Here is a 14,390-nt window from a genome sequence, read left to right on the forward strand (position 1 = left end):
TTCAGCTGCTTCGGAGGCTGAGGAGGTGCTCTTAAGCTCAGGAATTCAGCAACAGCTTCAACAACATGGCAATATGTCTCCTTAAGCCAACATTCAATATCGAGGTCAGGCTGCACATGTGGCATACACTTGAAACCTCAGCAACCAGGAGCTGGAGGTAAGAGTCAGAGACTGGGGGCATCCTGGCTACATAGTGAGCCTAAGGACAGCCTGCACTGCATGAGACCCTGTCTCAAACAAATAAAAATAAAGTATTCTCAGAGACTAAAGTATAATCAGAGACAGCTCACTGATTAAGAGCACTGTCCGCTCTTCCAAAAGACCCAGGTCAATTCCCAGTACCCACATGGCAGTTCACACCTATCCGTAACTCTAGTTCCAAAGGACCTGATACTTTCACACTAATACACATAAAATAAAAAAGTAAATAAATTATAAAAAAAAATAAAAATAAAAAAGATTAAAAAATAAAATATTCTCGGTTCCACCAGTTTTTAGGAAATTACACTTCACATTCATTGTGGCAGCTTATAGTAGCTCAGAAATAAAGTATTTAGCCATACATGAGGCCATGAACTTTATTTCCAGCAATCTCTCCAACAAATATCAGAAATCAGCAAGTAGACAGAAACAGTGAGGAAATCAGAACCCTTGTGTACCACTAGTGGGAAGGGAAGGTGGTGTGCCACACTTAACATGGGGACTCCTTAAATCATTAAACACAGCTGGGCATGATGGCACATGCCTTTTAATACCAGGACTTGGGAGGCAGAGGCAGGTGGATCTCTGAGTTCGAGACCAGCCTGGTCTACAGAGTGAGTTCAGGACAAGCCAGGGCTACACAGAGAAACCCTGTCTCAAAAAATAAGAAATAAAAAAAATCATTAAACACAAACACAGAGGTTGTTGAGACAGCTCATTGAGTAAAGGCATCCCTGGGATCCATACAGTGGAAGGAGAGAGAACTGGCTGCACAAACCCTCTGAAGCACGCGCGCGCACACACACACAGCTGTTAGGTCAGGTTCTTGCCACTGTTCTGTTGCCATCAGAACTAGATAGTAAAACTCTTCCTAATGAAGACAGCACACACATTGGATGCAGGACAGGAAATCACTGTAACAGAGCCAGGAGCTTCCCTGCTGGCTAGCTTTCACAGCGCCTGAAGGTGCTCACAAGCTGTCCTTAACAAAATAATCAACCTGATCAAAGTCTTAACCCTGAAGTGTGAACCCTATGAGCTACATCAACCTTCCACTCAAGGTGTGCCCATTGGCACAATAATGACATTGATTACTTGGTGGGAGGGGGCAACTAACCACATTCTAATTGGATCAATTTCCTCCTGCATAGGAGAAAGTTCATGCCTACCTGAAACCATAAAGCTGCTCAAATACCCACGGCTAGGAAAGTTATAGGTTACTAGGACAATCCACTATTGTTTTTCTAAGTGGACATGGTATCAAATGACTTTGTAAATATTTTTGCCAATCCCTATAGATTAGAGCTGCTCTCAGCCTTGATCAGACACTAATAACTAGTCAAAGTGCAGATAACGATGACTGTTGAGTGCTGGGCCTGAAGTGAGGCATCTGTGTGTCACCCCTCCAACATTCAGAGAGCATTAAACAAGGGGAAGGCACTGCGAGTTTAAAAGCCAGAGGATGGACATGATGTGGCAGTTGCACTCAAGGACTTACAGCAATGGAGGTCACCTGTAGAGGACTGGGCCAACCACAGTCCAGCATAGACGGGGCATGGGGTCCTCCAGTCCCACTCTTCACAGGGAACTGCTGGAGGAAGGGTTGGTTTCTTCAGTGGTGTAATGCTCTTACTGCAGTAAGTAACTCCCAACCCTCCCTCTAATCAAAAGCAGTGGTCACCAAAATAACCAAACAGGAGGGGCGTTCGCTGGGGAAAGGGTTTTAGCAGGAGTGGAAGCAGGTAAGAGAATTATGGGAGTAAGGAGCAAACAAAGTTCATCATGCACATCAATGAAATCACTAAGGAACATTATGTACATTAAAAAAATATTTCAAAAGTTGTCACTGGAAGAAGGTTAAATAAAATAAAATGACCAGAAGACACAGTAGTTCAATTTCTGGGCATATATCAAAAAAACTGACTGAAGCAGTGAGTCAAAAGACAATTACACACCCATGTTTGTTCACAGCAGAGTCACTCACCACAGAAGACCATTCAAACGCACATTGCTGGGTGAGTGAACGGGGTGATGAAAGGTAGCCCAGCCTACAATGCAATGCTATGTTAATCATAAATAAATAAGGTTCTTTCTCCGGAGTGAAGAGACAGCTCAATAGTTAAGAATACTTACTGCTCTTGCACAAGATTCTCAGTTCAGTTCCCAGCTCACAACTGCCTCTAACTCCAGCTCTGGGGACACAATGCCCTCATCTGGTCTCCGTGGGCACCTAAACTCACATGCATGTATGCCATATACACACACACACAGACACACATGTGGCTTTCAATGAACCTGAACCCTGCTGGCTGAACTAGAATGCCTTGCAACAATGTGCCCACTTTCTTTGTTGTTCAGGCAGGCTCTTTCTCCAGCGCTGGCTCTCCTGCACTCACTCTGTAGACCACCCCGCCTCAATCCTCAGAGATGCACCTGCTTCTGCCTCCCAAGTGCAGGATTAAAGGCGTGCACAACCACACCAAGCTCTCAGCAGGATCCAAGTTAACTGACAGCTCAAACAACAGGGTGGTAGTGGGTGGCATCCAAGACAGATCTCTGTCCTCTATACATTTATATGCACACATAAATCTACACATGCACACCAAAATAATACAAAATAGTATCATCCAATCAACAATTAATGTGATTCCTGCCAAACCCACTGTGGTCCAGACTGACTGAGGGCCGGCCAGCCAGGTGAAGTGAGCCTGGCTTCACTGAAGTCATTCAGCTGTCCGTTGTACACTGACCATCACACACAGACCACGTCCAGTGCTTCCACAAGATTATACTGCCTGAGCACTACAGGGCCACCGTGTGTTATGTGATTACACTGTGTGCTATTCTCCATGACTCCCAACAGCACAGCTTCCTTATCTTCTTGTAACACTGCCCAACTATAGTAGTAACAGCTCTCCTCTAGCTCCAGACCCAGACTTGCTACGAGGTGTTGTCTAAAATATCCACTTTTCAATTAAAAACAAACAAACACAAAGCCCAGGAAATCATGATCTTACCAACAAAGCAGAAAAACAGAAAACAGAAGCTGCTCCTGTGACCCCAAGTCCAGTTTAAAAAATAAAACTAAAAATGGCAGGGCACGGCCGACTCCAGCTATAATGCCTGGCCTTGGGAGGCTGAGGCAGGAAGAGCCGCCAGGCAGTCTCAAACGCACACAATAGAAAGACCCTGTCTCTAAACCCAAAGGTAGCCACTAAAAACAAGCTCAACTGTGAGAAAGGCAGCAAAGATAGTGTGATTAATTACTATACAGCATTGAAAAACTACGTAAGGAGAAATCACTGGAGACAGCAGGGTTTAACTCAGGGTTACAGTGCTCACCTGGAGAATGGACATCCTTGGGCAAAGAGAGAAATGAATCCCCCAGCAGGGAGATGGCTCAGTGGGTAAAATCAACTGTCCTGCAACCTGATGGCCTGAGCCTGAAGCTAGTGCTGACAGAGGCAGGAACTTACTCCCAGCTGCCCTCTGACCTGTCTACACTCCTGGGCACATGCCTGCCTCACTCATACAAAAATAATAAAACAGCAAGGGAAACAGGTGCCCATGCCTTTAATCTGTGACTGGGAAGAATGGGCTAGAGGATCTCTGTGTGTTCCAGGCCAGGGTAGCCTACAGAAGGAGTTAAGGCCAACCAGGGCCCCATAATGAGAGCCCTGCCATTAAAACAAAAAATTAATTAGTTGATTTAGTGACTGGGCTGAAGAGATGGCTTAGCAGTTAAGAACACTAGCTGTACTTCCACAGGACCTGGGTTCAATTCCCACCACCCACTTGGCAGCTCACAACCATCTGTAACTCCAGTTGCAACACCCTCTTCTGACATCTGATGGGCCAGCCTACAGTGGGGTGGGAGGAGGCATATATAATATTTTAAAAAGAAGGAAAAAGAAAATTTCATGAGAACAAGTATAACTTAAATTTACTTGAAGGGGCTCAACAACACCTGCAGCAAGACAAGATAATTAATAAACCTGTGGAACAAAACACATTAGAAGACCTAAAGAGGGCAGGGCGTCTCCCCAGTCTCTCAAAGTTCTGTGAGGATGTTGCTTTTTGGCTTACAACATACGCAAACACAAAAAACCCATAGGATGTCAGAGTAAAGGTAACTGCACAATAAAAGCTACTTTAAACACCAAAAAATCTGGTCTTCTGGTCAGGTGTGGTGGTGAATTTACTCCCGCACAAAGCAAGGTCAGGACAGCCAAAGCTAGAGAGAAACCCTGTCTCAAACAGAACATGTGTTCGTCTACTAACTTACATGCAGCTGTGTAAAACCTTATGTAATATCAAATATGGCAGCTCATTACCATAATTCAAGCAAGACCTGCTTGAGCTATAGAATAAGACTTTGTGTGTGTGTGTAAGGGGGGGGTCCTCTATGTACCAACCCTGGCCAACCCAGAACTGGCTCAACTACTAAGCCATTTCCCCATGCCCCTCATTATCTTAAGAGTCCTGGTCTAGGGCTGGAGAGATGTCTCAGAGGTTAAGAGCACAGGCTGTTCTTCCAAAGGTCCTGAGTTCAATTCCCAGAAACCACATGGTGGCCCACAACCATCTATAATGTTATCTGATGCCCTCTTCTGGCCTGCAGGTGTACATGCAGGTACAATACTGTATACAAAATAAGTAAACAAACAAACAAATCCTTGTCTAACATATACAAAGGTACAAACTGAACATATGCTTGACGGTGACTCACAACTGTAGTCTAGGAGGCAGTGAACTAAATTGTGAATTCAAGGCCAGCCTGAAAAATGTGGCCAGCAAAAAAAATTATGTGAACATTTACTACATGAAGCAATTAACATCATTTGAAGAGTACAAGCATTAGTAAGTGGTTGGTCCTTCACAAAAGAAAACAGGCCCAAGGATCAGTGCTGCAGTCCTGACAGAGTTAGAGGATTTATTCTGGCCGGGCTGGTGTTTTTTGGGGGGAATGGGGTGTGGAGACAGGGTTTCACTGTGTGGCCCTGGCTGTCCTGGACTGGCTATGTAGACCAGGGTGGTCTCGAACTCACAGAGACCCACCTGCCTCTGCCTCCTTGGTACTGGGACTAAAGGCGTGCGCCACAACCACTCAGTCCCTGACCAGACACCTTACTGTAAATGGGATTGTTTCCCTGACTTCATGATTGTCACTGGTATTCAGGAAAAGCTACAGATTTTTATGTTAAATTTATATCCTGCAACTTTGCTGAAAATATTCATTAATGCCAAAGAGCTTTTGGATAGAGTCCTTAAGATCTTTTACATATAGACTCTTATCTGTAAATGAGGGTATTTTGACTTCTTCCTTTCAATATTTTTAACATTTAAAAGGAACTTTTCCAATTTTTTTCTTAATTACATTTATTTATGTGTGTGTTTCGTCTGCATGTATATCTGTACACTGTATATACTGCCCAGAGGCCAGAAGAGGGTATCAGATCCCCTGGCACTGGAGATAGAGGCAGTTGTAAATCACTGTGTGGGTGCTGAGAACCGGACCTGGGTCTTCTGGAAGAGTAGACAATGCTGTTAACTGCTGAGCCACCTCTCCAGCCCCCCGAAATATATTTTATTACATTTATTTATTGGAGGAAAGTGTACATGTCACTACATGTGTATAAAGGTCAGAAGGCAACTTGGAGGAATGGTTCAATCTCTACCACCATGTGGACTAGAGATTCAATTCAGATCACCAAATTTGGGCCAGAGCCAACTTGCTGGCCCCTTTTTAGGGGTTTATGGTAGGACCCCACTCCGTAACCTAAGCATTCAGAAGCTCTGTAACACAACACCCTAGCTCCCCAACTGTCTCAGTACCATAGGTAAGTGGACATTTAGAACTACTTGCGGCTGTTTGCACTAGTGTGGGAGCTCAGGAGAAAGACCTCATCTCACCTGTCAACTACGATGCCCTCAAGCCTGGCAAATAGGAATTTCTGCAGAAAGGGGCTTTAACACATTATTCCCACAATGAAACCACTCCCAGTCAATCACGAACCAGCTACAAAACACACAGGTTTTATAGGGCCATTTGTGTCCCTAGTCTATCTCTAGAAGACCACGCAAGCTGATCCCAACCGGAGATGACACAAGAAAGGCTTATAAATATGCACAAAGATGCTCACCAGTACTGGGCATTAAGGAAGTGCGTTTTTAAAAAAGGTTTTATTTAATTTGTATTTTGTGTGTGTGGGTGTTTTACTTCATACAAATATGTGTAAAACATGCATGTGGTACCCATACAAGCCAGAGGAGGGCACTGGATTCTCTGGAACTGGAATTACAGACAGTTGTCAGGCACCATGTGGGTACTGAGGATTAAATCTAGGTCCTCTGGAGGAGAAACCAGTACACACAGACACACATACAATCTCCCTCTCCCTCTCCCCTACTCCCTTCTCCCCTCTCTCCTCTCTTCCTCTCCCTCTCTCTCTCTCAACACAGTTCCTTTGGAAAAGAAACCAGTACTCTCTCTTAACCACTGAGCCATCTCTAGACCCCCCGAAGAAATGCCCTGGAATACCACTGCACACCTACTGATTGCTAAATCAAGGGGCTGACAGAAGAATCAGAACTAGGAAACTCACGCATTGGGCTGGAGGTAGTTCATTTTAGCTACATTAAGTCTTCTCTTTAAACTAGCACTGCGAGGTAGAGCACATACCGGTACTGGTTTCTGTCTGTAGTACTGGAGGCAGGGCAAGTATTAGTTAAAAACTGGACGTGAGCTGGGGGGTGGAAGTGCACGCCTTTAATCCCAGCTCTCAGGAGGCAGAGGCAGGTGGATCCCTATGAGTTCGAGGCCAACCTGGTCTACAAAGGGAGTCCAGGACAGCCAAGGCTACACAGAGAAAACCTGTCTGGGGGGTGGGGGGGGACCTGGACATGCATGGTGGTTCCACACCTGTAATCCCAACACTTGGAAGAGCAAGACAGGATAACTACCAGGAGTTTGAAGCCAACCACAATTAAGACACCTGCCTTTTAAAAAAAAAAATCTGACCAACTTTTCCAAGTTTTTCCCTTTCACCATCAACGATTTCATTGGTCACTATCTAAATGTGACTCTTGGCACTAGCTGCTCTTGCAAAGAACCTGGTTCAATTCCCAGCACCTCTATCAGGTGGCTCATAACTGCCAGGGATCTAACACCCTCTTCTGGGCTCCAAACACACACACACACAAATAAAAATAATTTTACACTTGGGAGGTAGAAATTTAAGGGTCTCTGTGAATTTGAGGTCAGCTTGATCTACATACCAGGTTTCAAGGCAGCCAGGATTCATAAACCTGTCTCAAAAGGGAGGAAAAAAAATCTTATTTTTTAAAATCTGCCATTTTCAACACGAACTGCTTTCTTCTATAATTCTGTCAGTATGTACTACTGATGTACTTGGATATGGCAACATTAAAAATAAGCTGAGTCGAGCACATAAACATTTTTTAAATGACAGTGATGGGTGCCTGAATTTGACCACTAGTAGCAACAAACAGCTACCTGTCTGTTGGTGGCTGGTGGCAAGACCCATCTACACTGCAGTTGTTAACTCTGCTCCTATTTCAGAACTCCCCATAAAAATAGAAGCCTACAGCAGGGTGTGGTAGTGCACACCTGTAATCCCAGCACTCTGGGAGGCAGAGACATTCAGATCTCTGTGAGTTCGAGGCCAGCCTGGTCTACAAAGTAAGACCAGGACAGCCAAGGCTACACATAGAAACCCTGTTTCAAGAAGAAGAAGAAAAAGGAAAAAAAAAAAAAAAAAAAGACAGATGACAAGAGCAACCGATTTCATCTCATGCATGCTGAATAAACACTGTGTGCTCTATGGAGGGACCTGACTACCATAGAGAACCGTCTGGATTTGAATAAGACAAGAGTGAGAGTCACTGACAGTCTCTCCACAGAGTGAAAAGATAATGATCACAAGGCTCTGCAGCATGTGGAACAAAAAGTGCCTGGACAAGATGGAGCCCAGGTGTAGCTCCATTGTCAGCGCACAGGCTCAGCATGTGAGGTCCTGGGCTTAATTCTTTTTTTTTTGGGGGGGGGGGGAGTCATTCTAATACCACCTATGCAGCCAAAGGTGAGACTTAAAGACATCAATGGCCTGAGTTTCTTCACCTGCAAACAGAACTGAGTGCTAAAACCCACCAGCATCTTCCAGCGTCAGGAAAGGTAGCTGACAAGGTTGGAAGGTAAAGAGAATTTAGGCCTCGGTTGTGTGTGTGGTGCCAGGGATGGAGGCAGGACCTGCACTCCCCCCCAGCCCTATTTGTGCTTATTAAACACAGAAGCTGGGCCCTCACTTAAAACAGCCAATCACCTTCTTTGGGCCAAGAGATACAATCAAACAACAAAACTGCAGCCCTCGGGCAGCTTAACTGAGTTAAAGAGGTGAACCAAGTCTCCAGCTTCAACTACTGCAACCACTGAGATAATATAAACCTGGTCAGAGCCACTGGCTCAGGAGGGCACAATCTTACAGAGGAATCTAACTGTGCTGCTCTGCTAAATGACACGTAGTCCAAGTGCCTTCTAAACACTGCCGCTTACACCTAAAGATTGAGGCTGCTCTCAACTTTGACAGAAGTTCCTTTCTGCAGTGGCCAATAGTTAACACAGATTCATAACTGGCCAAAATGCTGAGACTAAGTGTTAAGTGCCTGGCCCTAAATAGGGCGCTTATATCAAAAACACTTGGCCCCAGGCTTCAAGCAACATCATGAGATAAAGAGCAGGAAAAAAATGTAAGAACCAGTGGATAGGAAGGAGTGTTATGAAATGCTGTTTTCTGAACACAATACGCTCGCTGCACTCGTGAGATCACTGCAGCTACAATCTCTTGCACAAGACCTAAACAAGGGCAAGCCAGTGTCAATGCACATTTCAACAGAGGGAACTAGCTGGACTCAGTGGGTTACAAAGAACAAAGCAGGGCCAGACATGATGATGTACGCCTTTAACTCATACACCAGGGAGGCAGGGGCAGGCAGATCTGTCCCAGGCCAGCCTGGTCTACAGAGCGAACTGCTGTCCAACCAGAGCTGCATAGTGAGGAATACTACACCCCCAGCACCCATCAGCCAGTACACTTTAACTAAAGTGATTTCATAATCTAACCAGTCATGACCTGCAGTTTGAAAAATACTTCTTTGAAAGACATTAAAAATAATTTAACCTTCTGAGTCACCACAGTGAGCACACACATCAACTACACTGTGCTATAAGGCAGTAATGCCTCTGGGGCCTAAGGCCCAGGGTCATCCGCTCAGTCAGAACCCCCAGCAGGCTATGGTTTTGAAGTCTCATGACTGGCTAGAACCCTCCAGCCTCTCTACCTCATTGCTGCCAATTACATTTGCCTTTGAAAGTTCTACTTTTGATTCACTGGCAACTTAAAAGCATAAGTAATTTTTTTTTCATTAAACTATCCAGGAATCTAGGGAGTGCAATACTTGCCTGGTACATACAAGGCCTTGGGTTCAATGTCCAGCACTGAAATAAAAACCTTTCCTTGGCTACATACCAAGTTTATATGAAACTGCTTTTTAAAAAAATTTAAGTAGATTTCACATTATGCTTATGCAGAATTACATAAATTAAAAACAATTAAGAAAACAAGACTTATTTAAGTGAGCCATACTCAAAGAACTCCTGAAGGGCAAAGATTGTCTACAACTGTATTCTGTAAAACACACAACATGCTGTTTTTATGTACTTCCTGTGGTACCAGGTGGGGATCTAACCCAGAACCTAATACAAGTTAGGCAAACCCTGCACTGATGAGTTGCATGTGCAGCCACCATCTTGTTTATGCCTGCATTTACTGGGGCAGGCGTGGGGGGCACATAATAAAATCAACAATGCTGCTTTCGGCAAGTCACCTCATCTCTCAAAGCTGAAAGTTTTTTTTCTATTCTGTAAGATTTCTTTTCCATCTTCTTTTATCATACACTAAAATTCTTTTCTGTTTTTATTTGGTTAGTTTTGGGCTTTTGAAATAGGGTTTCTCTGTGTAGTCCTGCTGTCCTAGGCTGTCTGTCTGCCTTGGCTCCCGAGTGCTGGGAGCTGGGATTATAGGCGTGCACCACAGTGCTGGGCATACTCTAAAATTCTAACAACTCAAGGTAAAAAAAAAAAAAAAAAAAACCACTCTTTAAAAGATACAAACTACTGGGGGCTGGAGAGATGGCTCAGAGGTTAAGGGCACTATCATTTCTTCCAGAGATCCTGAGTTCAATTCCTAGCAACCACATGGCCACTCACAACCATCTATAACGTGATCTGATAGCTTCTTCTGGCCTGAAGGTATACATGCAGACAGAGCACTGTATACATAATAAATAAAGAAATCTTTTTTTTTTTTTTTAAAGATACAACCTACTGAACTCAGCACTTAATCTAGGAGGCTGGAGGAGTGGCTCAGCAGCTAAAAGTGCCCCCTGCCCTTGCAGTAAGTTTAGTTCCCAGCACCCGTGTTCATCAACTCACAGCCTGTTAACTTCAGCTCCAGGGGATCTGATACCATCTTCTGGGCTCCTTGAAAACTCATATGCACATTTCTCCCACAGACACACAGGTATCACATTAACTAAAAAATCAAAATAAGAGGCTGGAGAGATGACTCTGTGGTAAAATGCACTGAGGATCCAGGGTTCAGTTCCCAGCATCCACATGGTGACTCTGTAATTACTCTCAGAGCAACGCAATGCCCCTCTTTTAACTTCCCAAAGCAAGTATTTACATGGCACACAAATATATATAAAGGTAAATGGCATAAATCTAACAATATTTTTAAATAAAAAATAAAAATCTTGCTGGGCACGGTAGCACAAATCTTTAATCCCAACACTCAGGAAGGCAGAGGCAGGCAGATCTCTGTGACATTGAGGCCAGCCTGGTCTACAAAGGGAGTCTAGGACAGCCAAAGCTACACAGAGAAACCCTGTCTTGAAAAACCAAACAAAAAACAAAATAAAAATCTTGCCAGGTGGGAGGCAGAAGCAGGCCGACCTCTGAGTTCCAAGACAGCCAGGACTACACAGAGAAACCCTCATCTTGGCGGGGAGGGAGATCCAGTGAGTACAGTGATGCATGCCGGTAATCCCAGCACTCTGGGAGACAAAGGCAGGCAAATATCTGTGAGTTCAAGACCAGGACACCCAAGGCCCCACACAGAAACTGTCTCAAACACACACACACACACACACACACACACACAATCTAGCTGGGTGTGGTGGCACATGCCTTTCAACTCAGCACTTGGAGGCAGAGGGATCTCTGTAAACTCGAGGACAGCCAGGACAGCTAGGACTACAAGAGAAACCCTGATAAGAAAAGGAAAAAAAAAGCTGGGCGGTGGTGGCACACTTCTTTAATGCCAGCACTTGGGAGGCAGAGGCAGATGGATCACTGTGAGCTGGAGGCCAGCCTGGACTACAAGTCCAGGACAGCCAGGGCTACACAGAGAAACCCTATTTCAAAAAACCCCCCCCCCCAAAAAAAGGAAGAAAAAAATCTATGTACCATCTTTCTGTTTGTATTATATACAAACCTGTAATAGTGCTTATCTTAAAAAAATAAAGATCCTTTCATTATCTGAGGCTTTTTGCTTTCCAATGAGTTTTTGGGGTTTTTTGTTTGTTTGTTTGTTTTAGTTTTTCAAGACAGGATCTCTCTGTGTTAACCTTGGCTGCCCTGGACTCGATTTGTAGACCAGGCTGGCCTTGAACTCACAGAATCCGCCTGCCTCTGCTTCCCAAATGCTAGGATTAAAGGTGTGCACCACCACACCCGGCTTCCCAGTGAGATTTAATTTTTGAGATTCTCATCATGTAGCGTTGGCTGGCCTAGAACTCAGAGTAGCCTTGAACTAGATCTTCTTGCCTGTCTGTCATGTGCTAGAACTTTAATAACTTATTTATTTAATGTATGTAGATGAGTACTCTATATATGCCTGTATGCCAGAAAAGGGCATCAGATCTCATTATAGATAGTTATGAGCCACCACGTTGTTTCTGGGAATTGTTTTTTCAAGACAAGGTCTCTCTGTGTAGTCTTGGCTGTCCTAGATCTGCTTTGTACACCAGGCTGGCCTCAAACTCACAACAATCCACCTGCCTCTGCCTCCTGAGTGCTGGGATTAAAGGTGTGCACCACCATGCCTGGCTGTTTATGGGGATTGAAATCAAGACCTTTGGAAGAGTAACCGGTGCTCTTAACCTCTCAGCCATCTCTCCAGCCCCATGTGGTAGAATTAAAAGCATGTACCAACGCGCCTGGCAGTATTTCACTTTCCTGTGAGTAACCTAAAACGTCAAATTATAAGACAATAACAAACAAACCCACCTATAAATAAGGGACTACGTACACCTCAGCTTACTAATCGCACAAACACATTTGTTCTGCACCCAGGACAGTACTTGGCTCTATCACAGACTACATCCCATATATATCCCTAATTGTAGACCATATTACCCAGCAGTTGAGAAGCTGAGACAAGAGAAGCCCAGATTCAAGGCAAGCCTAGAAAAAGCAAGGTCTTATCCCTAAATAAATAAATCACATTTTCTGTCATACGTGGTACTAGTTTTAAGGTATGGATTCAAAAGTGTCTTTAAGTTCTAGACTTAACTGCCCATGGAGGGGCAGTTTCCTGAGACGCATACTTTGTGTCCGCCAACTAAGGAAGCACTGACAGGTGAGTAGCACTGTGCTTATAGTTCCGGGGTACACTCAACAGGCAACAGCACCCTTTACAGTGACCACACACACACTCCAAACACTCCAAGCACTCTTATCATTATTCACTCAGCCGCCCTGCCCCACCTTTCTGAAACAGGGTCTGGCTATGCAGCCCTAGCTGGCTTGGAATTCACTATGTACACCAGGCTGTCCTCAAACTCACTCACCCATGTATTTTTAATTTTTTTCAAGGCAACTTCAAATCAATGTTGTTTTTCTTTCTTAACAGAACCTGGGATTCAATCTAGGGCCTCTTGAATACTAGGCAAACCTCTACCACTGAGCTACATCCCTCCCCCATGCATTTCCAATTCAAAACCTCCAGCATCAGGTTAGCCTGCTGATAAATTCCATTTACATCTCCACTGAAGCTGTCACCATCACTTCAAATAACTATAAAAATAGACTTGTACCCGCTCAGCACTATATAATACTAAAAGCAATTTCTACCTAGCCAAAATAGAACATACAATTCAAGGAAAAGTCGAGAGAGAGAGAGAGAGAGAGAGAGAGAGAGAGAGAAAGCACACACACACACACACACACACGCGTGCGCGCGCGCGCGCACACACAGTGCTGTAGTAGAATGAAATTCCAACATGGCTGAAGCTATTTAGAACAAAAAAAAATGAGATAGTTCTTTTAGTTTGCATCATGTGGCTATTAATCAGGACGGTGTAAAATTGCAACTGTGCAGTTAAAGAAACAAAAAACACAAGTTCACATTTAGACAAAATAAGAACTCCTGATTCCCACAAACGCCTCCTCTGGCAAATGTTAGCATGCAGGGGTCGAGTGGCTCCCGTGTTGTTTTTCCTTTCAAACACAGATAAGCAATCTCCACATATTTGGACAAAAGAAATCAGGTGACATATATAAGTCCAAGAGAACAGCGCAAACATCTTTTTTTCTCTGTTAGCAGACTTTAGTAGTTTACCTCTAATGACCTAAATATCAACTAATTTTCCTGCTAACTTCAGATTGGCATAATCAAATGACTATCAATACCCCTTCAGAAAATGACATAATAAGCCAGTCTTAACTTCATGAGCTGTAACTAACTTCAAGATGAATGGCTCAAGGACCTGATCCCTCCACATTACCTCTTCAGGGAGGCTCCTCTAATCCACTTAAATTTACAGCCATCCCCTTCCTCAAACTTTGTATGCCCTTAATCTGCTTCCTCTAATCCCAGCCCTGTCTAATGCTGTCCACAGATGTGCTGTTTAAAGATGCCTGCCGCTCCCTCTCAGTCAAGGCAAGCTAGGTGTGGTGGTACACACCTGCAATCCCAGCAAACCAGGGCTCACACAGGACTGTCTGGGTCACACAGGGAGCTAGCTAGCTTCAAGGCTCAAAAGAGGAATGTGAGTTCCAGCAGAGCAATCACCTTTGTTTTAATCATGAGCACACCCCAAGAACTTAG

At 44.2% G+C, this 14,390-nt stretch overlaps 1 protein-coding gene and 1 long non-coding RNA gene across 11 annotated transcripts in view; one reads left to right on the forward strand and one right to left on the reverse strand.

Moving 5' to 3' along the window:
- ATXN2 (ataxin 2) overlaps nt 1–14,390 on the reverse strand; it is a 91,555-nt gene that overhangs the window by 69,999 nt on the left and 7,166 nt on the right. The window lies entirely within an intron of this gene.
- LOC311586198 lies at nt 1,899–10,395 on the forward strand. The gene is made up of 2 exons (XR_014775475.1): nt 1,899–5,702; nt 6,166–10,395. It is a non-coding gene; the product is annotated as an uncharacterized lncRNA (long non-coding RNA).

The sequence above is a fragment of the Acomys minous genome, assembly GCF_964271855.1.
Source record: "Acomys minous genome assembly, chromosome: 16".
Taxonomy (NCBI): Eukaryota; Metazoa; Chordata; class Mammalia; order Rodentia; family Muridae; genus Acomys; species Acomys minous.